This window comes from Macaca nemestrina, chromosome 9 (assembly GCF_043159975.1).
Source record: "Macaca nemestrina isolate mMacNem1 chromosome 9, mMacNem.hap1, whole genome shotgun sequence".
NCBI lineage: Eukaryota > Metazoa > Chordata > Mammalia > Primates > Cercopithecidae > Macaca > Macaca nemestrina.
Window position 1 is genome coordinate 15,852,117 of NC_092133.1, and position 24,046 is coordinate 15,876,162.

General features: G+C 41.2%; 1 long non-coding RNA gene across 1 annotated transcript; it reads right to left on the minus strand.

Annotated features, from left to right (window-relative positions):
* Nucleotides 1-2,266: 2,266 nt before the first annotated feature.
* LOC139356045 (uncharacterized) lies at nt 2,267-22,973 on the minus strand. Its single transcript, XR_011607418.1, has 3 exons — nt 22,878-22,973; nt 5,722-5,948; nt 2,267-2,738 (listed from the first exon to the last, which is right to left on the minus strand). It is a non-coding gene; the product is annotated as an uncharacterized lncRNA (long non-coding RNA).
* Between the last annotated feature and the right edge of the window lie 1,073 nt (nt 22,974-24,046).

Genomic DNA, 24,046 nt, shown 5'->3' on the forward strand with positions numbered 1-24,046 from the left:
GCAAAAAAGAATAAAAGGAGAAGCATACTCTGAAAACCTGAAAATCATCTCAGACTTCGTTTGGATTATTATTTTTTTTTTTCAGTGTCTGGTGAGGACTGCATCAGGAAGTTAGAAATGAATGGACTTTAGCAATTCATATCCTCATTTTTTAATGTAGTTGAGATGAATATTTGATTCTACCTATTGTATGGCCAATGGCACATGTGAGAGCTGAAATGCTGTTTGAATTCATTTTCTTAGGTATGTCAACCATATGTAGTACAGTGGAGAAATGTAAATCCATGCGATGAGTATATTTGCCCTCTAGTGGCTTAGTGGTTATTTGCAGAATGTAAATCCACTTCATTCATTCAGTCAGTCAGTCAAGATAGTCTAGAGCCCTTATTTTGTTCCAGATGCAGTGTTGAAGGCTAGTGAAATAAACAGAATAAACAGTGGTAGTCCCTGGCTTCATGGAGCTTACAGTTTTGTGAGGGAGATGGGTATGAAACCAAGCTAACAGTAGGAATCGAAGCATTGAAAAATGTGATTAGACCTATGAGGGAAGGCAGCACGGTGCTTTGAGAGAAAAGCAGGGCATATTTAATTTGAAGGAAGACAGGAGTCCATGAAGGCTCTCTAAGAAGTGATGTTTGAGCTGAAATCTGAAGGTGGAGTCATCGAGCAAAGGTCGGGGTGGGGGCGGAGGCGGCGGGGGACACTCTTAGCAGAGGGAACGGCATGTGCAAAGGTCCTGAGAATGGAAAGAGCTTGAAACACATTCTCAGAGGAAGGATCGCCTAGGGGTTAAAGGCATGTTGTGCAGATCCTGGCAGGGTGGGCCCAAAAGGTCCTATCTCTATTATTAGCCCTGTGACACTGGCTAGGACATTGAACTTCTGTGTACCTCTTCTGTAAAATAGGGTTTGCAATAATAATATCTCGTAGTGTGAGACTCAAATAATAGCTCACAGTCCAAGGAGTCAAACATGTTTACACTGCTTGGATTACTCGTCAGTGCAAGTGAGCTGAGTTGGCAAAGAACAGGCCACGTCTTAGGAGGCCATTGCCACCACATGCACACATGCACGCACACATGCACACACACATACACACGCAGGCACATACAGACACACTATTCCTAATGTCCCAGCGCTTCCCTATCTTGAATGCCAACTCATTATTCTTCAGAGGCTTGCTATCCAGAGTGCAGGCTGACGACTGGCAGCATCGGTATCACCTGGGAGCTTGTTTGAATTGGTCCCATCTCAGACCATCCGAATTAGAATCTGCATTTCTCAAGCCCCGGGGGACTCTTACACATTCGAGCCTCAGAAGTACTGCTTTAGAGGCCTCCAACGCCAGGCGGCTCAGTGTCAAAACACCACCACCAACACACGTCCTATGGAAAGTGCTACCAGGTGACATCTCTTCCCTATTTTGGCTCCCACGCTGTCCCCCTTTAGCACACAGCTGGAATCTAAGATCCAAAGGAGAAGTTTCTTCTGTGGCTTACAAAGAGGTTGAGAGGCTGGAGACAGGTACCCAGTTGCAGGATTTAGGTACTGAATTGTAGACTGTGAGAGAGGAAAATAATGATATGAGGGGAGATAATAATCCAGGAGTATAGCTTTTCTTTTTTTCGTAGCCCCCAAATTTAACCCCAAGTCTTTCTAAAAATGACTCTCTAAAAACTGACAGTTCTCCCTTCTCTCCCTTCCCTGATATGTTTGGGCACCACTAAAATGACCCACCCTCACCCATCCAAAACTTGCAAATGACACCACTGTTTAATGTGATCACATGTTTAATGATGTGATCACATGTTTAATGATGTTGCTATGAACATATTTGTCCAAAGATGACGAGCATATGAAAAAGTATTGCTGCCTTATGGAAAAAGACTAAAAAGTCTAACTTTCTGTTTTTTAAACTCATTGACTTTTGATCTGTGTTTTATAAATAATCCATGATTTTGGGATGCTCCTAATATTATTTACAATGCAGATAAGTAAAACACAAAGGCTTATAAGCTGCTCATATTATCTGAATATCAAGCAAGAATTTTTTGCACCATTTTCCTCTTAAATGTATGATTTAAATGTTGTCATATTCGTAATTACTTTGAATATTTCACACACACAGCACAAAAGATTCTGATGCAACATTTCCTTTGATAGCCTATTATGCTCAATGTGAATTCTAAATCAAATCTTGTTACCAAATAACACTGCACATGAAAGGTTTTCAGAGTTCATTTGCAAAATAAATAATAAGCCCACAATCATCTCAAATGGTACAAATCAAGGATGCATTCCTAATAAAGTTGCCTTATGTTTGATCATTTTTGTGATAAGATTTAGGTACCCTTAGCAGGGAGAAATTGGCTGAAAAATAATTTATCAGCTGGACAGGCCAGTCTCTTCTTTAGTCTTTTAAACATATCTTCTAAATAACATCCATTTGATGATAGGTCTCTACCTGTGTTTAAAGGCCACTCACTGAGAGTGATTGAAGGATTTCTATTAGGAGCTCTTGAGAAAGGATCTCTCCTTCTCACCAGGAAATAAATCCATGTCTCTATGGCAGAAGATATAGGGAGGTTCTAAACTGTTTAAATATTAAACATACTTGACACTTTTCTTCCCCGGCCTCATGCTGGAGTCTTTTGAGGCAGTGAAGATGTATGCACATGGAGAGGGCTTGAAGTTTGAGAATTCATTCATTCAAAAATGTGCATCATTCAATTCAGAGAGCTGAAGAAAAAGGTGGGGATTGTATTAGAATGTACCATATAACCTGTACAATATTTTAAGTAAACTTAAATAATCAATACATGGAAATGTTGAGAAACTTCTCCCAAAGTCACACCATCCCATTTGTAAGGCCGCCCCTCTAACTGTACATTGCTATTGAATAGTAGCTGTTTTACCAGATATGCAGTTTTGTGAATGTGCCTGCAGCTCTTTAAGGAAAAGATGCATTCTCTCATTCATCTTTGTTCTTTTCACATCTGGTTCCAAGTGAGTGCTCAATAGATACTGGGTGGATACATGGATGGATGGCTGGATGGATGGATGGATGGATGGATGGATGAATGGATGATGGATAAAAGGCAAGAATAATCATGAATGGCTAGATAGCATGCTGTCTCTCCAATTAGGTTTGAACTGTTGAAGAGTAGAGGTGAAAGGAAATGAAGTAGGATATTATTTTAGATGGTATTATTTTGATTTTGTATACAATCCGTTCAAACTGCCACAGCCAAAAATAAAAATGTATGGATCATATAACTGAAAGGCCCAAAAAATAGATCCTGCTTCAAGCAGGGCTGGATCAATATGCTGGGATGACATCCTTGTGGGGCTAGGTTGTTGCTCTTTTTTTCTTTTTTGCCTCTGCGTCCCTCCACACTGGCTTCACTCTCAAGCATTTTCGGGTTTACATGGTCATTCCAGCACTTGCTGCTGGTTCCTTTCTTCCTCCGTTCCCCTCCTCCACTCCTCACTTCCATCCTAAACACACCACAGTCCCTTCATAAGTATAACGTGATGTTTGGAGACAAGTATGGCAGCATAAACTTATGAGCAATAAACTGAAAAAGATCATCTTAAAATGTGTTCAACAATCAAAATATAGAATTTTCCCACGTAATCAAAGAGAAATTTCTATCTCAAGCACCTTTAACTGTAATTTCATATTGTTTTTCCCGTTTTAGAGAAATAACATTTTAGTGGTAATTGAAGCCCAGAGAGCCCAAGTAACTAGCCTAGGGGCACACAGCTATTACGTGGCAGAGCTGCAGTGCAAACCTGGGGAGGCTGGTATGCAAAGCTGAAGCTCCTATAACCTTTCTTCCCCTCTGCTAAGAGTATTTCCTCATGTGTAAAATGGAGATAATAGTAACTACCTCTAGGGTTGTTGGGAGAAATTTTATGAATTAATACACAGAAAATTCTTTTAATAGTGCTGAGCACATAGTAAGCACTCAACAAATGCCAAGTGTCTCATGCCCTCATTTGCTTCCCTGGGCTGAGGATTGCAGAGAGGTCGAAGAGATGTGTAACCAAAACCTAATTCTCTTAGAGTCTACTTAGTACATTTCTGGCTCACTGATATTAGACTACACAGCCATACTCCATTTTATTGTGCTCTGTTTTATTGTGTTTCACAGATTTTGTGTCTTTTACAAGTTGAAGGTTTGCAGCCACTCTGCAATAAGAAAATCTACTGGCATCATTTTTCCAACAGTATATGCTCACCTTAGATCTCTGGGTCACATTTTAGTAATTCTCTTAACATTTCAAACTTTGTCATAATTATGATGTCTGTTATGGTGATCTGTGATCAATGACTTTTGTTGTTGCTATTTTAATTGTTTTGGGGCACCATAAGCCATACCCATATAACACAGCAAACTTAATCCATAAGTGTCAAATGCCTTCTAATTGCTCCACCAACCAGCTATGACCTCATCTTTCTCTCTCTGTCTTTGAGCCTCCTTACTCTTTGAGACATAATAATATTGAAATTAGGCCAATTAATAACCCTACAATGGCCTCTAAGTGTTTAAGTGAAAGGAAGAGTCACATGTCTCTTACTTAATTAAAAGCTAGAAATGATTAAGTTTGGTGAGGAAGGCATGTCAAAAACCAAGATAGGCTGAAAGCTAGGCCTCTTGTTCCAATCAGCCAAACTGTGAATGCAAAATAAAAGTCCTTGAAGGAAATTAAAACTGCCACTCCAGGGAACACAAGAATGATAAGAAAGCAAAATAGCCTTCTTGCTGAGATGGAGAAAGTTTTAGTGGTCTGGATAGAAGATCAAACCAGCCAGAACATTCCCTTAAGCCAAAGCCTAATCCAGATCAAGGCCCTAACTCTCTTCAATTTTATGAAGGCTAAGAGAGGGGAGGAAACTGCCCAAGAAAAGTTTGAAGCTAGCAGATGTTGGATTGTAAGGTTTAAGGAAATAAGCCATCTCCATAATATAAAAGTGCAAGGTGAAGCCACAGTGGTGATGTAGAAGCAGCAGCAAGTTATCCAGAAGATCATGCTGAGATCATTGATGGAGGTGGCTATACTCAACAGCCTTTTATTGGAAGAAGATGTCATCTAGGACCTTCATAGCCATGGAGGAGAAGTCAATGCCTGGCTTCAAAGCTCCAGAGGATACGCTGACTAATGCGTCATTAGGGGCTAACACAGTTGGTGACTCAGTTGAAACCAGTGCTCACTTACCATTCCAGAAATTCTATGACACTTAGGAATTATGCTAAATCTACTCTGCCTATGCTCTATAAATGGAACAACAAAGCCTAGATGACAGCACATCTGTTTTCAGGATGGTTTACTGAATATTTTAAGTCCACTGTTGAGACTTACTATCCAAAAAAAAATTCTTTTCAAAAGATTACTGCTTATTAACAATGCACCTTGTTACTCAAGAGCTCTGATGGAGAGGTACAGGGAGATTAATGTTTTCATTAACGCAATATCCTTTCTGCAGCCCCTGGATCAAATAGTAATTTTGACATTCAAGTCTTGTTTTTCAGGAAATACATTTCATAAAGCTCTAGCTACCATTGATAGTGATTCCTCTGATGGATCTGGGAAAAGTAAGTTGAAAACATTCTAGGAAGAGTTCACCACTCTATATGCCATTAAGAACATTTGTGATTCATGGGAGGAGGTCAAAATATCAACATTAACAGGAGTTTGGAAAAAAAATGATTCCAACCTTTGTGGATGACTTGGAGGTGTTGAAGACTTCAGTGGAGGAAGTCACTGCAGATGTGGTGGAAACAGCAAAAGAACTAGAACTAGAAATGGAGCCTGAAGACGTGACTGAATTGCTGTAATCTCAGGAGAAAATTTGATCAGATGAGGAGTTGCTTCTCATGTATGAGCAAAGGAAGTGGTTTCTTCAGATGGAATCTATTCCTGCTGAAAATGTTGTGAACATTGCTGAAATGACAACAAAGGATTTAGAATATTTACAAACTTAATTGATAAAGCGGCAAAAGGGTTTCAGAGGATTGACTCCAATATTGAAAGAAGTTCTACTCGTGAGTAAAATGCTATCAGACAGCACTGCATACTAAAAAAATATTTCATGAAAGGGTCAATAAATGGGGCAAACTTCATTGTTATCTTATTTTAAGAAATTGCCACAGCCACCCCAACCTTCACCAGCCACCATCCTTATCAGTCAGCTGCCATCATCATTGAGAAAATTGAGGCGAGACCCTTTGCCAGCAAAAGATTACAGCTTGCTAAAGGCTCAGATGATCCTTAGCATTTTTTAGCAAAGTGAAGTATTTTTAGATTAAGATATGTAGACTGTTTTTCAGACATAATTCTATTGCACGCTTAATAGACTACAGTATAGTGTAAACATAACTATTATACACACTGAGAAACCAAAAGAAAATTTGCAAGTTGCTTTACTATGGTGGTCTGGAACTGAACCCACAATATCACTGAGGTATGCCTGCACTGAGTTGGTGAAAGTCAAAAATCCCCCTATCAGGTTTAACTCGGCACGTGTTTAAGGCAGCTCTGGTGTTGATGATTTTTACCCAGTGACCAGCCTTGGAGAATGGACTCCCTTGACAGAGACTGCCTTTTGGAGCCAATCACAATGGAGGTTCACTCTGCAGCTGAGGCTAATTTAATTCTGTTATGAAAATTGTATGAGTACCATGCAATAGAATTCCAAATGTTTTACTTTGTAGTAGAGAAAAAACTAGTGCCAGAAAATAAACATGTAGGCTTTTTAGGGAAAACTTCAGAGGCAAAAGAATGCAGAGCATTTAAAGTTTGGGCAAACAATAGTTTCCCCCTGTGTGTCCCATACTCTCTTTCCCAGGCCCAGGAACATGCCCCGGGGACGTGCACCTGTCCTTTCTGTCTGCTGAGAAACTTGCTCCATAGCTGGCCATTAAAGACCCAGGCAATCAACGCAACCACAGCTATCACACTCTCCTCCAAAAGCCCCCGTTTCTCCTTCCACAAGAAAATGTTTCTGAGGTCATCAACTATTCTATCATAAATGGTAGATTAATTCCTGACATGGGGACATAGGAGCCCCTAGCAATTCAAGATTACTAAAAACTTTGAGGCATCTCCCTAAAGAGGGGCACAAGCTCTTAACTGACATTGACATGTATTAGCAAAAAGGCCAAAGCAGGTATCTTGCTTTGCCAATTCAGCACAAAGAGAGGATCGGAGCATTATGATAAGGGGGCCATTCATGTTGCTGTAGGCTATAGTTGTGTGTTCACACTTCCATAATAAACCTATTTTCAGGGGCTTATAATTCAACCGTAAAAATCTGCTCCATGCTCAAACTTGGCAGAACAAAATCTCAGACTCTGAGCTCAAAATCCTTCCCTTACTTTAAAATATTTTTTAAAGATGTGTTTTGGATGAGTTTAAATTTACAGAGTGCCAAAACTATTAGGGATTTGAACAGCTATTTTTCTTTATTTGATATCTAGAGACAACTAATCCGTGCCTGTGTAAAAGGAGTCTTGGCTTTTTTTGATCAGTTTTGCCTGAAAGGTTGTCAAGTTGAGAAAGAAGTTAAACACCAATCTGAAATGAATTAGAGAGCATTAGACAATAATTAAACTGAAATTAGGGCATCATTTATTCATCAAGTCATCACTAAGAAAAGAATCCAATCTTCATAGATACCTTTAAAATATTTAGATCTTAATCTTAAACATCTTTGCAAGTAGGAAGAGAATGATGGAATTGTTTCTGCTCAAAGGGGTTTGCCGATGACAGTGACTGAATTTTAAATGCTGCCAAGCTCTGTGGGCAAAGTGGAGAAATAAAGCTACCCTCCAAAAGCCGTCTTCCACTTGTGTTTATAAATGGCAATGATGGCTGATGGCAGGAAAACTCTTCCATCTCGATAGGATGTCCTTGATCACATCCCCAGGGTCATGTGGGGCAAAAGTAGCAGGTGGGTGACATATTCCTCCTGCTTTATGCCTGAACCTTGGTTTTCCCATGTGAATAAAGCAGCGGTTTGTGAAGCTTGGCTCCTGGGGTTTTGGAGAAAGTCTTGCTACAGAAAAGAGAGGGGCAGAAACCCTTGAGGAGGGACCCTGTCAGCACACCCAGTTCCTGTCTGCCACAGCTGAAGTCAGAGTCGCCCCCAGGGGATGTGATGAGCAGGGTGACCAACTCCTCCTGGTTTGCCCAGGACTTTCCCAGTGTTAGCATGGAAAGCTTCACATCCAGGAAACCCCTTGGTTGTGAGAAAACTGAGACTGTTGGCCAATCTAGTGACACAGGAGCCAATGGTGTCTACTGAAGGGAATAAGCATACCCAGAGAGAGACATGTCCCCGGCCCAGTGAGCACCTGTGAAATTGTTTTCTAACAAGAATGAGTCCGCTTATCTGCAGGGCTTCCTTTTGTGAGCTGGGGCCAGCACTGAATGACTGGAACAATAAAAGAATGCTACTCAGGCCTGGGGGTGGGTCCCTTATTCTCTACCTTTCCCTCTGCACCATTCAACCTCTAATCCAGATGAACGCTGAATAGATCCTAAAAGTCATTGATTTGGAAGAAATAAAATTTCATCTTGTCCATCTGTCTCCATCAGCCCTATCCCCATCTCTCCATGGGGCTCAAACACTTCTCTTCTAGTGCCTCCCAACCCTAGGCCTCAGGAGGCCACTGCAGCTCACACTGAACTCCTACCCAGGCTGCCCTGTCCACTGAGCTGTACACTCACCTTTCAGTTCAGTCACCTCCTCCTTGAAGCCTTCCTGACATGCCCGTCTGAAAGAACTATCCACCACCGCTTCTGTGCCCCTGTCCCCTGCCAAGACTTCCATCACAGCTTTCAGAGTCTTCTGTGACCTCTACCTCTAGGCAAGGACGAAATCTTCTTACCTTTTTCACCAGGCCCTGCCATTCTAGGCACTCAATACAAATGTGTCAGTCAAGGAATGCGTGAGTCCCCCTCAAAGCTGACCTGTTCCCTTTTCAAACTCGTCTGGGATAAATGAGTATTAGCACAAATGCAGGGCACGATAGGTCCAGGATGCAGGTATAATTCAGGAGCCCAAATAGCTAAGAGAGAATGCCGACTGTTGTTTCCCTGCAAGCCTTCCCTGCTGGTCAGCTTCTCTGTGGGACTCTAAAAATTGTGAGCTCTCCCTTGTTAGGGGCTTTGATTATTTTAATGGTGCCTCAGAGAGGGAAGGTTAGAGGGGGCTGTGCAGAGCTTTAAAAAAATTCCTCTTTTGTTTAAATGGAGAAACTGAGGCACATGAATGAGAAGGGAGTTGCCTCCAGCTTGTAGCCAGCGAAGGTGGCAGGCTGCTCTGTGTTTGCTCATAGCCCACTATCTCTTCCTTCAGAATGATGCTGAATCCTATAGAAACCCCGGGGTGAAGAGGATCTTGAGTCATCCTGGCCTCTCTACTCGAAGTGTGGTTCCTGGGCCAGCAGCAGCGGCCTCACTCTGGAGCTGTTTAGAAATGTAGAATCTCAGGCCCCACCCCAGACTCACTGAACCAGAATCTGCTTTTTTTTTTTTTTTTTTTTTTTTTTTTGAGACAGGGTCTCACTCTGTTACCCAGGCTGGACTGCAGTGGTGTGATCATGGCTCACGGCAGCCTCTATGTCCCAGGGCTCAAGTGATCCTCCCACCTCAGCCTCCCAAGTAGCTGAGACTATAGGTGCAGCCCACCACACTCAGCTAATTTTTGCATTTTTTATAGGGTTGTGCCATGTGGCTGAGACTGGTCTTGAGCTCCTGGGCTCAAGCAATTCTCCTGCTTCAGCCTCCCAAAGTGCTGGGATTACAGGCATGAGCCACTGCGCCCAGCCTAGAATCCACATTTTCACCACATGCCCTGGTGCTGTGTGTGCATCTTAAAGTCTGAGAAGCACTGAGCAGGTCCACTGGAGCTCTCAAACATTTACCTAGCCCACAGGTGGCTGCAGTCACCTGGAAATCTTCAAAAATACTGATGCCTGAGCCTCACCCCAGACAGGCACAGCCAGGAAATAGGGATTGTTTTAAAGCTCCACCAGGAGAGTCTAATGGGCAGCACAATTTGAGAACTACCGATCTAGTCATGTCCATACTGGTCCACCAGCCTGGTCCATCTTTGGACAGTTAGAAGTTCTTCCTCCAATAGTAGAAAGGTCTTTCTCAGAGGTAATCTAACCATCCAGAGTTCTCTGGCTGACTTCCTAGTCATTTGGTCCATGTCACTGCAGACTCAGTTGCTGATGACAAAACTGCACGCCTGACACAGGTGTGCATTGGTCTAGTTTATCCTATGTGATGTGCCTTAAATGCATCATATTGTATTTACAGCGGATGATCTCTCTGGTTGGAGTTACTATTTTCTCTTGGAAAACAGTGGTCTCTGGGCCATTCCTAGGCATCTGGAATGGCCCTGTCCTAAGGGAACTAATTAGAATAATGGTGGGGAGGCTTTTTATCTTGGTTTTAAATTTAGTGCTGTTGATGATTTCTTTTGCTTTTAAAAAATACTACATAAAGGAGATCAATTTCCTGAGAGAATCTTCAAATATTTTTGTGTAGAACTTTAATTCTTCTCATTATGTCATTTTGCTTTCCTAGCATTATATCATCGATATGACTAGAGCTTTCTGACTTACCTTGAAACTAACTCAAAAGCTTATATGCTGAAAAATATATACAGTGAGATTCAGTTAGAAGTGAAGGTGGGCAAATCTATACCTAATGTAAATGACGAGTTAATGGGTGCAGCACACCAACATGGCACATGTATACATATGTAACAAACCTGCACGTTGCACACATGTACCCTAAAACTTAAAGTATAATAATAATAATAAAAAAGAAGACGTTAAGGTGGGTAAAAATAGCTCGCTCTCTCTCTCTCTTCCTGCAGTTATTTTTTTTTCATTTAGTGCTTTGATGGCTGTATTTCCATCCTATCTATCACTTCAGTTGCTGAATCGTGTGCACTTCCAGTTGTGGGAATGAAGAGAAAGAAGATGGTCCCTTCTGGCAAGCTGTGAAAGTCCCCTCAGATGATTAACAGATGAGAGCTAAAAAGTGTAGCATTTCAAAGCTGCCAAAACTTTGCAGAATATTTTACATTTCAGTGGATTCATCTGTTTAACAGCCATTGCTGGCCTGGTGTGCTCCCCTTCAAGACATGTGCTTTTGGTTTGGGTCTTTATTGGTTTTGTCCTTTATTTCCACTCTTTCCTTTACATAGGCAGACAGGAAAGCATATTCATAAAGTGTTGTATGGCGTGAATCGAAGCAAATATGCCTTTTCTTCTGAGGAAGAGACAGGTCTAAAAACAGTTTGGGGTGATTGATCCTCACACTGCTGGTGCTGCTTTTGATAGGTGTGGAGGAGGTGGCGGTGGGGCCAGAGTTGTGATTAAAGACCATCTTCCATTATGCTCCATGACGCTAAAAGAGGTTCCAGAAAGTTTAAACCATGGTAATATCCATGCAATGGCCATAAGGACCAAGTTGATAGATTTTTAAAAATTCAATCATATATCCAAGGGAAAGTGTCCCAATTTCCTCCCCCCACTAAGAAATGTGGTAGGCATGTGGAAACTGGAGCCTTTAAACATATTCATTTGTGCCAAGGTTGGCATTTATTTCAGTGGCTTCCATAGAAAAAGTCCAGGCTCATTCTGCGGGTATACATGACCTCCACAGATGCAGCCGGCATAGGGAACATGTATGAATTTCTACCGAGGGACAAAGATGCTACAGAGAACTTGGTGAGTGAGATCCCTGTTTATAGTAGGAGGATTTAAAGAAAATGAATATCCCAAATATCAGAATGTGTGTCTGTGTGTGAGAGAGAGAGGGAAAGAGAGAGAGGGAAGAGAGACTGTGGTAGACCGTGCACCAGTATGGACTCCCGGACCTTTTCATGAGCAGCAATGACAATCATTCTACTAAATTAACATCCTATCTTGACCAACTCATTTGGCAACAACAAGAAGTTCACAGCCCAAAGCAGGTGCTGACCTCCCCAACCCAGCTCCATGCACACTATATCTGTATAAAGTAGAACGCTATACTTTGCGGCTCATAAAATGACCCATCAACTTTCCTTTTTCCCATTTTCCAAGACCACATCTACCTGGCCGGCTAGGTTGTGTGGGTGTTCTCCTAATTCCAAAGGCAGAAAGATTAGATGGTGGGGGGGGGCACAATGAGAGGGTGGGGTAGATGGAGAGGCATTTATATGAAGATATGGGGGCTCCTCTAAGAGAAAATGCAATGCTTCGTCCCTTTTCTTTATGGTGCCAGGTATTTCAACAGCTTCTCCCTCATCTTTACACCAACCCTAAACAGGGAAGATTATATTGAGTTATCATATACAAACAGAAGTGCACTAATAATAAATGTTCATCTTGATGACATTTCAGACATTTCAGATTGTGACATAGAACATGTTCAACCCCTGAAAGTTTCCCTTATGCGTCTTCCTCATAAATAGTCCCACTCAGAAGCAAAACATTGTGTCATCTGTCACTGAAAATTGACTTCAAAATGACAGAAAGTTAAATATTCTAGAGAGAGGCAACCAAAATAAATACATTCACTAATAATAATGATGGTAATAAAAACCATTTATTGATCATTTACCATGTGCAGGCATTAAGCCAAGTGCTTTCTTTTGTCATCATAGTTTATCTTCATATCAACACTATTAGGAATACATTATCCCCGTTTAATAGGTGAGGACATTTCAGCCCAGAAAAATTATGTAATTTACCGAAGATCACACAGCTAGCAGGAGGTAGAGCCAAGATTTGAACACAGGTTTGTTTCTGCAAGTCTTGAACCCTGAATCACTGTGCTGTATCATCAAGAAGTTCACACCGGGTGGAATTCAGATGATATTCTATCAAGAAAATATAGGAAAATATTCTACCAAGTCACAGGCTTGGAATTTCATATGGTCTACCCTCATTCCTTAACAAATGGCAGATTTCATCAAGCTACATAACTAGCCTCAACTAACTAAAATGCTTGATTAACTTGGATATCATTTATTCATTCAACAAATATCTATTTGTCCCCTCCCCTCCCACATCAGACCCTGTGAGAGGCACTAGGAATACAGAGGTAAACAAAACAATTTATAATCTAGTATATCCACTTTTAATAGTCTGGTCAAATGGAGAAAACACCTTTGTAAATCAGAATCTGTTTCTAAAAACCAAATCTCATTTTCTATACCAAGGCCATTTAAAATCTTATGATCGATATTCCAACTGTCAGAGACTGAGCCTGTGATGTTTGTTTTCCTGTATTTCTAAGGTAAGAGAAGTGATTAATACATTTTCCAAAGATTTGTCACAAGTTCTTCAACAAAAATGCCCCATATGGTAAACCTTCTGGTTATTGGGGGTTTTGTTAAATTGCATAAACAGTAACTCAATGTTTTTTCAAATACTGCTTGAGTTCTTGACTCAAAACAATGGGTGCTGTTTGGCATGTGATTTGCATATTGTTCCTATAATATCCAAATTAACTGACCTCAGTTTTCACCACCCCACCACCTGCCTTGTACCCTTTGCTCTCCTTCCTTCCTTCCTTCCTTTCTTTCTTTTCTTTCTTCCTTCTTTCTTTCTTTCTTTCTTTCTTTCTTTCTTTCTTTCTTTCTTTCTCTCTCTCTTTCTTTCTCTCTCTCTTTCTTTCTTTCTTTCTTTCTCTCTCTCTCTCTTTCTCTCTCTCTCTCTCTCTCTCTCTTTCTTTCTTTCTTTCTTTCTTTCTTTCTTTCTTTCTTTCTTTCTTTCTTTCTTTCTTTCTTATACTTTAAGTTTTGGGATATATGTGCAGAATGTGCAGGTTTGTTACATAGGTATACACATGCCATGGTGGTTTGCTGCACCCATCAATCCATCATCGACATTAGGTATTTCTCCTAATGCTATCCCTCATCTAGCCCCCCGGCCCCTGACAGGCCCTGGTGTGAGATGTTCCCCTCCCTGTGTCCATGTGTTCTCATTGTTCAGCTCCCACTTATGAGACAGAACATGCAGTGTTTGGTTTTCTGTTCTTGTGTTAGTTTGCTGAGAATGATGGTTTCCAGCTTCATCCTTGTCTCTGCAAAGGACATGAACTCATCCTTTTTTATGGTTGCATAGTTTTCCATGATGTATATGTGCCACATTTTCTTTATCCAGTCTATCATTGATGGGCATTTGGGTTGGTTCCAAGTCTTTGCTATTGTCAATAGTGCTGCAATAAACATACATGTGCATGTGTCTTTATAGTAGAATGATTTATAATCCTTTGGGCATATACCCAGTAATGGGATCGCTGGGTCAAGTGGTATTTCTGGTTCTAGATCCTTGAGGAATCGCCACATTTTCTTCCACAATGGTTGAACTAATTTACACTCCCACTAACAATATAAAAGCATTCCTAACTTCTCCACATCCTCTCCAGTGTCTGTTGTTTCCTGACTTTTTAATGATGGCCATTCTAACTGGCGTGAGATGGTATCTCATTGTGGTTTTGATTTGTGTTTCTCTAATGACCAGTGATAATGAGCTTTTTTCCATATGTTTGTTAGCCACATTAATGTTTCACACCTTCTCTGTGGTGGATCCCCCCTGTTGGGCACTGACGTGGATCACAAAGATCCGCATGTTTTGTGCCTACACCCTTGGCCCATCCACATGCTTCTTCCCAAGACCTCTTTGTTTCTGATTTTCTAATTTTGTTCTTGTCAGATATTTGACCAACCAGGCAGACCATATACCACTTCCCAGGAATCTACGTATATCCTTACTTCAAGTCACTTCTCCCTCCACATCAAGTTTGTGGCAAGGTATGCTTCTTGAATTTCTGCCCTTATTAATTTCAGGTCATCCCCTGAGTGACAGCATTCATTTTAGCATGCCATGATATATTGGGCTGACTTCTCTGTGAGCCCCAAACTGGGTTTTTCCTCCTCAGTAAGCTGGTCCTTGGAAACCTCCCCCGTGTGCATAATCATGAACCCGGAAAGAGGTGAGGTAGCTGGGGGATTATTTCCTCATCTCCCAACAGTCTCCTAGAACATCTTAATTCTCGGCACCTCAATGAGAATGTAAACCTGGGAACACTTAAGCAGGGAGGTTGTAGGAATGTGGGCCAGCACAACAGTGCCTGCCACACTAGACAAAAGCAGTTATGAAATGGAAATCTTTTAAAAATCCTATTCACCATATTAACCAGGAATAAATTTAATAATAAAGGCACAGAACCTATATAAATAAAACCATAAAATCTTATTGAAGATCCTAAAATAAGACCCCCAAAACTGGAGAGACATAGTATGTTCCTGGTATTGGAAAACTTTATACCATAAAAACATCAGTCCTCAAATTAACTTAGAAATGAAACGCAATTCAAACCAGCATCCAATGCTTCTTTCGTGGACGTTGGGAGTGCATGAAACTATTTTAAAGTTTGTATGGAGTAATACCTATCTGAGAATGACCAAGAGAAGTTTAAAAGGGAAAAATATTTGGGAGGTCCTCTTACAAAATTATGCAACTCACTATACTATTTTAAGTTTATGCATAAATACACATACACACATATATTATATATATATACCACACATGTATATATTTTATGTATATATATATATACACAAAATACTGAACTACACTATAATCTAATGCACCACTGACAGAGGAAAAAAGAAAGATCAAGAACAAAATAGGTTCAGAAATAGATTGCAGTCTATATGGCAGCAAAATACATACAAAGGTGGCATTTTAATTCCATGTGAAGAGGACCATTCATAAATGAATGATGCAGGAATAACTGGCTGGCTATCAGGGCTGGATGGAATGCTCTATCTCAAAACTCACATCATAAACAAAAATAAATTCCAGATGAAATACTCGAAAACTATGAGTTTGGAGAAAGTTCAGTGCTACCCACATGAGAAATAGGTGTGCTGGGCTCTATCCTCAGGCAGGGAGTAACGAGAGCCTCATTGCTTCAAGCTTTGAACTTAAAAGCTTGAACTTGAAAGTTTCCCTGGCCAATGACTGGGATGATGAAGGGAACAGGCCCTGTGCCCCAAAGCACTTTTCCAAAATGAGCTTGTCCCCACCCGGGGACAATGCATGGTTTGATCCCAGCTTGCCAAAATTAAGCTTTGCGTGCCTTGGAAAGTGACTTGACATCTCCAGACCTCAATTTCCTCACCCATAAAAGACTGTGAAGACTCAAAGAGAAGACAAAGGTAATACACTCAAAACAGTTCTTGGCACATAGTAAGCACCTGGTAAGTGCTAGCTATTATTAGTTTTATTATTGTCATTAATATAGTTTCTGTTCTCCTCTGTTCAGCTAGCAAGTAAAATCAACTGGCTATTACCAGAAAACATCCCCCCACAACATTAAGCGCATGAAGTGTTTCTCCTCTAATCATTAATACACAGGCACTGGCCCTGACAGAGACAGTTAAACCAGGGTGGGTCATGACTGCATTTATGCCCAGTAGCACCTGCTTTCTAGTACTTATTATGGTTACTATTATTATTATTATTGTCCTGCCAGTCCCATAACTTTAACACATGGTTATTTATTTTCCTTTATATTTTTTTTCAAAGCTGGTATCTTACTCTTTGTGAAAATCCTACCTAACTAGGTCTACTTGGAGCCTATCATTTGCTAATGTATTTTTTTTTCCTGTTAAAGAAATTTTCCCTACTAACTTAGAAAAGGAAGAAACAGTGCCCAGCTTGACCCTATCCAGTTAGACTAATCCCCATATCATGATTGTTCTCTTTTAATTAGACTTCCTAACAGCTTTCCCAGGTCCAAACGGAGACTCCTCAGGGATCTGTGAGATCTGAAAAAGATTTTCCATAAAGTAATCGTAGAAAAGCAGAAATCCTGAAACACATCTCCTTTTGCTCTGTAACTGCAGAACTTGCCCTAGTGGGAGGCCCACGGGGGCCCCTCACACATCCCAGACTCCTCCCAGCCAGGTCTGAGTGCTCATTTCCTAGGTGGTTTCAGATAGTGCCAATTCTTATACTGAATTAGGAATTAGAGAGTCTCCTTGCTCATTTAAATGGATAATGGGCTTTCAGCGGAGGAAGCGAATGTTTATTAAACATGGCCAGGCATGGTGACTTGCACCTGTAATTTCAGCTCTTTAGGAGGCTGAGGCGGGCAGTTCACATGAGGCCAGGAGTTCAAGACCAGCCTGGCCCACATGGTGAACCCCGTCTCTACTAAAAACACAAAAACACCCAGTAAGCTAAATAAATGGTGGTTGTTTAAAATTACTAAGTTTTTAGGGGCTGTTGTGCAGCCATAGATAACTGATACAGATAATACCACGAAAATACTAATATAGTAATTACATAATTGGATTATGATGAGAATTAGTGAGATTATATATAACACATTTAGCACCTAGTACAGAAGAAATCCTCCATAAATGTCTATTATCATTGTCATCCTCCTCTTATTCATCCCATTCTACAAATGAGAAAACTGAGGTTTAGAAAAGTTTAGGAAATACATCAGTAAACAGCTGAGTCTGGTTTCAAACACTGTCTGCTTCTAAAGCTGTGAGTTATTCTTGTGGGAAAATTTCTTTCTGTTTGCTCTGTCCTCAAGTCATTGGTACACCCAAATGCTAAATGAAGTCACCAGAATTCAAATAGGAAAATGGTTCTCACTCTACCCCTCTTCTCCTTTGAATCTGTAACAAACCTTTAAATAAAAGTTGATAACACAGATATTTATGTATGTATATATATTCACACACAAAGAAAAGTATTTGACATTTTCAATTAATTGCTTAAAATGAAAACACTCAAATTAGAGTTTGGAAGGATACTCCGAGTTGTCTTCAAATTCTTATTTGTTAAAATATTCTAATAGCAACTGGTTCACATCTCAATGCAGGAACAGTCTCCAGTATGGTTATCTATGGCAGCAGTCCCCAACCATTGTGGCACCAGGAAACCATTTTGTGGAAGACAATTTTTCCACAGACTGGAGGTAGTGGGGATGGTTTCAGGATGATTCAAGTGCATTACATGTATTGTGCACTTCGTTTCTATTATTATTACGTTGTAATATGTAATGAAATAATTATACACTTCGCCATAATGTAGAATTAGTGGGAGCCCTGAGCTTGTTTTCCTGCAACTAGATGGTCCTGTCTGGGGGTGATGAGAGAAAGTGGCAGATCATTAGGTATTAGATTCTCATAAGGAGGCTGGGTGCGGTGGCTCACACCTGTAATCCCAGCACTTCGAGAGGCCGAGGCAGGCAGATCACTTGAGGTCAGGAGTTCGAGACCAGCCTGGCCAATATGGTGAAACCTCGTCTCTACTAAAAATACAAAAATTAGCTGGGTGTGGTGGCGCGTGACTGTAATCTCAGCTACTTGGTAGGCTGGGGCAGAAGAATTGTGTGAACCCGAGAGATGGAGGTTGTAGTGAGCCAAGATCACGCCATTGCACTCCAGCCTAGGCATCCAAGCAAGACTCCATCTCAAAAAAAAAAAAAAAAAAAAGAAAGAAAGAAGAAGAAAAAAAAAGATTCTCATAAGGAGGAGCATGCAACCTAGATCCCTCGCATGCACAGTTCATGAGAGCATTTGCACTCGTATGAGAAGCTGATTCCGGTACTGGTCCATGGTCTGGGGGTTGGAGACCCCAATCTGTGAAATAGGCTTGTTGCTTAGAATGCTGGGCAGAAGTCAATTGAATGTTGCTGAGTAAAATAATAAAAGGAAAGAAAATCTTAAAGGTTCTTAATAATTGCTAGTCCTACAACACCATGATACTTTTTCTTTTTTTCCAGGTAAGGGCCAAGGGTAAGGGTCATGAACATGTGAGTGAGTTGACATCAACATATTCACATTAATTAGTAGGCAGAATCCCATTAAAGACATGAATCTGCGGCACTGCTGCGTACCTTTACCAGGAAGGCAGATGTGGCACGGGTGAAATGTTTGGGAAGGGGGCACGGATGACTTGAATGTGTTTATCTTCCATCCTGAAAAAAAATCCAGTGATTTTTATACTGCCACGGATCAAATGGAATCATAGCTAAAAGGTGAAATTTACATCCTTGTGTTCATCTTCTTGTGATAATTCAATCATGTAACTAGGTTTATGGTCATTTTCTAAATTATCACTGCCATTCCTAGAGGAGTGAGAAATACCTTTCTCACTATACCACATACACTGTGTGCCAGGGAAGGAATTGGAAGGCAAAAAGCCACACTGATGGGTAAAGAATTCTTCAGCCACCATGGGAATTAATTAATGGAATTCCTTTCCAGAATGAACAACAATATCATTCCTCAGGGCAGAGACTGCAGGGATTCACCAAATATTCACCCTTTCTCTTTTTGTATCAACAGAACTGTATTTCCCAGCCTCCTGGCAGCCAGAAATAGCCAGGTGACTAAGTGGTATCTAAGCAGAAGGTCTTTTGCTCTTCTCCTTCCTCTTGGAATGCAGATGTGATGGTTGGAACTACAGCAGCCAATTTGCAATTATTTCATACACAAGTGTTTTGAATCTCAGCCCAAGTTCCTTCACTTATGAGTTGAGCAATTAACCTCACTGTGCTGTGCCTCAATGTCCTCACCTGTCAAGTACAGATAACAATAGTACCTGGTCATGGATAAGTTTATCCACATAGAGGTCCTTGCAGAATGATTGTGTATAGTGAAAGTTTGGTCAAAGACAGGTGCATTTTGTAGAAGTACCAGAAATAGAGGTGATAATGGTAGTCGGGGTAATTTTCTCAGTAGTAACAATTATAATAATAAAGTGAGCTGAGGGCCAAACTTAAAATAGCACTTAAAATGCTATTATGAAGAGTTTGGATTTTATTCCATGAAAAGAACATGTTGAATAATCTTAAAAAGGAGAAAGACATGACTCTATACAAGTTATAGGAAAGCCTTGGATAGATTCAAGGTTAGAGATGGAATTAACTTCTCTTGATACTGACTGTTATATTGAAGGGTAAAGGGCATTAAATGAGAAGGATGCTTATTTGCTCAGAAATTAATTTGATGTCCTCAGTAACACTTACTGAAATGGTTTAATGGGGTGGGAGTTTTTATCTAAATGACTCTGCTCTTCAGGGGTTGATTAAGCCACAAGTAGGAGTTTCTACCACACTTTGTCCTAGATATTCCTTTGTAGGGTGCTCTGCGCTTGACTGTTGGCAAAACTTCCTAAAGCAGGGTTTTCCTGCACTTTCAGCATAAGCACAGACACAGTCATTTTTTTGAAACTGTAGTTGGCTCCTAACTTACTTCAAGATTCTGAAATATTTTCAAATTCCAAGTGCAGCAACTGCAACTGACTGAGACATCAAATTACTTGGGTTCTTGGCATTAACAAGAAAAAAAGTATTATTTAAGTCATCTTTGGTTTCAAAATAGAGGACTATAATTTGCTCCCAAGTTTGAAACTGCTGTGTATTCCATCCATCTTCAAGGAAACGGCGGGTATGTGATTTGCTATGGAAATATTCTCTGCAAAAACTGTAAGGCCTTAATGAACCTTCCCGAGTTAAACTGCATTAAAACCATTATTGAGCAGGAGTCTACTTTTCTACTTATTTGGATATAACCAGAAATATCAAATGACTATTATTATTCATTTAAAATCCCTTCAGCTTGCTGGGCACAGTGGCTCACACCTATAATCCCAGCACTTTGGGAAGCTGAGGTGGGTAGGTCACTTGAGGTCAGGAGTTTGAGACCAGTCTGGCCAACACGGCTACTAAAAATACAAAAATTAGCCGGAAATCACTTGAATCTGGGAAGCGGAGGGTGCAATGAGCCGAGATCATGCCATTGCACTCCATCCTGGGCAACAGAGTGAGACTTCGTCTCAATAAAATAAAACAAAATAAACAAATAAAATCGCTTCAGCTGACAAAAAGCCTAATGAAGAATCTGAGATCACCAAATACCCCGTTGCTGTTGCAAATTCATGTATTATCAGACATTTGTCTTTGGACCACTTTCAACCACTGGGATACCATATGCTAAATTCCCTCTTCCATTTAGGGGAAGACAAACACATCCTTGTGTTCATCTTCTTGTGATAACTCAATCATGTAACCAGGTTTATGGCCATTTTATAAATTATCGCTCCTAGTCCTACAGGAGTAAGAAATACGCCCCTCACTATAGCACATACACTGTGTCCCAGGGAAGGAACTAGAAGGCAAAAAGCCAGGCTGATGGGTAAAGGATTCTTCAGCCACCATGGGAATTAATTAATGGAATGCTTTTTTAGAATGAACAACAATGTCATTCCTCAGGGCAGAGACTGTGGGGATTCACCAAATATTCACTGTTTCTCTTTTCATGTCAACAAAACTGTGTTTCCTAGCCTCCTGGCAGCCAGGAGTGGCCAGGTGACCAAGTGGTCACCAAGTGGTCTAGGCAGAAGGCCTAGATTCTACCTGATTCTACCTGGTGGCAGGTAAACCAATTAGGTGCATTCTGAAAGCTTGCTCCCAAGGCCTGTGGTTATAGAAATCAGAAAAGGGGAAACGGGGTCTGGGAAGGGTTTACACGTGGATCACGATCGGCCAGCTCGTAAAGGCTTTCTAGAAGCCCATGCTGAATATGGTGAGGTTGTGGGTTCAGAGGCAAAACAGACGTGACTGGTCTAGTGTCTACTGTGGGCCCAGGAGTGGGGAAGAGCCCAGTGAGGGCCAGGACTTACCATTCCTGAGGACCCTTATCTCAGAGGAAGGAGGCATGGTGTGGAAAGGCTGTCAAATCAGCAGTCTCTTTTTAACTGATCTTGGTTCAAAGAGGATTTAAGACAACTTACAAATATATGCAATACATATGTATGAAAATCCAAAACAGATCTGGGGCAGGCCATGCTTGGGCTTTTACTATCCAAGAGTATCCTTGGGACAGTCATGTGACCTCTATGAACCTCAGTTTCCTCATCTGTAAAATAGAGTGGAATGGTCCAGACACCTTCTGAGGTCTCTTCTACCCCTAATCCATATGCTTTTCAAAATGTCCCACGCAACCAAGGGAATGATCCTTTGTATGATAAAATAACTTCCAGAGAGCTTATGTGGAAGACTCTCTGCTAACTATTACTTCATTTAACCCTTGAGAATTCCTCAGAACGAGGTGGCTACTATTACCCTCATTTTACAGATAAGAACACTGGAGATGGCAGAAAGTTAAGTAAATTGACCAAGACCACAGATATAGCAAGAACAAAGAAAAGGGAAGTGTATCACAAAGCTTGAGATAAATGAAAAGGCTGGGAGAAACAGCCCTAATTTCACAGATGATGTGGGTTATGATGAAGGAACAGGAACTTGAGTCCATGCCCCTGAGGCTGGTGGAAGTCTCCACCCAGCTCTCCACTGTGGACGTCCAACAGTGTGGAGCATCTCACCCTGGTCATGTCGGTTTCTCCTCAGGAAGTCCTGAGGCCTGGTCTCTATGGCAAAGTAAGGCAAATTTGGAGTGATTGTGAAGGCAACAGAATTTGACCAGGGACTTGGCTACATAACTTTCTAGTCCTCCTTACTTTGTTTCTTTGCCTTCCAATATCACATGCATCCCTTTGCCAAATTTAGGCCTTCTGGTTTACCACATAATGGCCAGGGTAACCGCAGTATACTGATGGTGAGCCAGGAGGGGGCCTGAGGTCACACCAGCAAGTCGGCAGCTGCCTCCGGGGTGGGGATCCAGGCAGCCTTGGAGCTGGGGCAGCCACAGCCCTGCCTCTGCTTTCAGTTTGACCTTGAAAAGATGGTCACTCCCCTCCAGAAAATCAGGGCACAGGCCCCTCAGCTAGTACTGGGAGAGAAGCTGGGCTTTCTGCTAAGTACCTGGAAATCCTTTACAGGTAAGAGGCTTTAGGCATTGCTGCTCAAAATGTGGTACAAAGACCAACAGCAACAGTATCGCCAGCGAGCTGGTTAGACATGAAGAACCTCAGAACCAGAACCTCAGAACTTATAGAACCAGAGTCGGTGTTTGAGTAAGGTCCCCCGGGGGAACGTTCAGACGCTCTGGAGTACCAGGCGATTTATCAACATTGAAACAGTCTGATGTCTGTGCCCCAAGCTAGACCAATTAGATCAAAATCCCTAGGGGGGATGCCCAGGCTTAGGTAGTTTGTAACGCTCCCCAGGTGATTTTAAGGTGCAGCCTAGGTTAAGAACCACTGATTTCACATTCTTTGCACCCTCTCCCTCCAACCAAAAGCTGCACTAGCCATTTCTAGACAACAGTTGGCAGGTGAATCTTCAATGAAAAGAGTAAATGAAGGACAGTATGTTTTTTATAAACATAAACTGATTCCACTTAAAGGATTGGCTTTTCTGTGGAAATTATGTCCTTACTGTTTTCTATTGGATATTTTAAAATGTTCCTTCTTTTATGAAATGTTGAGGGGGGTGTTGAATGTTATTCATAACAAAATAAAGAGCAACAAACCCTATTTAATACCATATATATATATATATATATATATATTTTTTTTTTTCCCCCCCAAGAGATAGAGTCTTGCCCTGTTGCCCAGGCTGGAGTGCAGTGGTGCAATCCGGGCTCACTGTAACCTTGACCTCCTGGGCCCAAGGGATCCTCCCACCTTAGCCTCCCAAATAGCTGGGACTATAGGCATGCACCACCATGCTCTGTGCACCTGTAGTCCCAGCAATCCTTCCACCTCAGCCACCACACCCAGCCCTGAATTTTTGAAAAATCCAAAGTCTAAGAATCATAACTCTAGAAAATAGATTCAAATATTTCTGTGGATACAATCTCCACCCCCCTTCTCTATCCCAACTCCCACCTCCTCAAATTAAACAAAAGTCTCCTCACTCAGCAAAGTACTACATCATGGGTCAGAACTCAGGAAATGATTCCAGCCTTGGACACAAGCATGTGATAAAAGGTAGAAAGACATGGAGTCAGGTTAAATAACACAGGGTGTCCCATTATGTAACATGCTGAATTTTTTAAACAAATGGTGATATTCATGATTAACCTACAT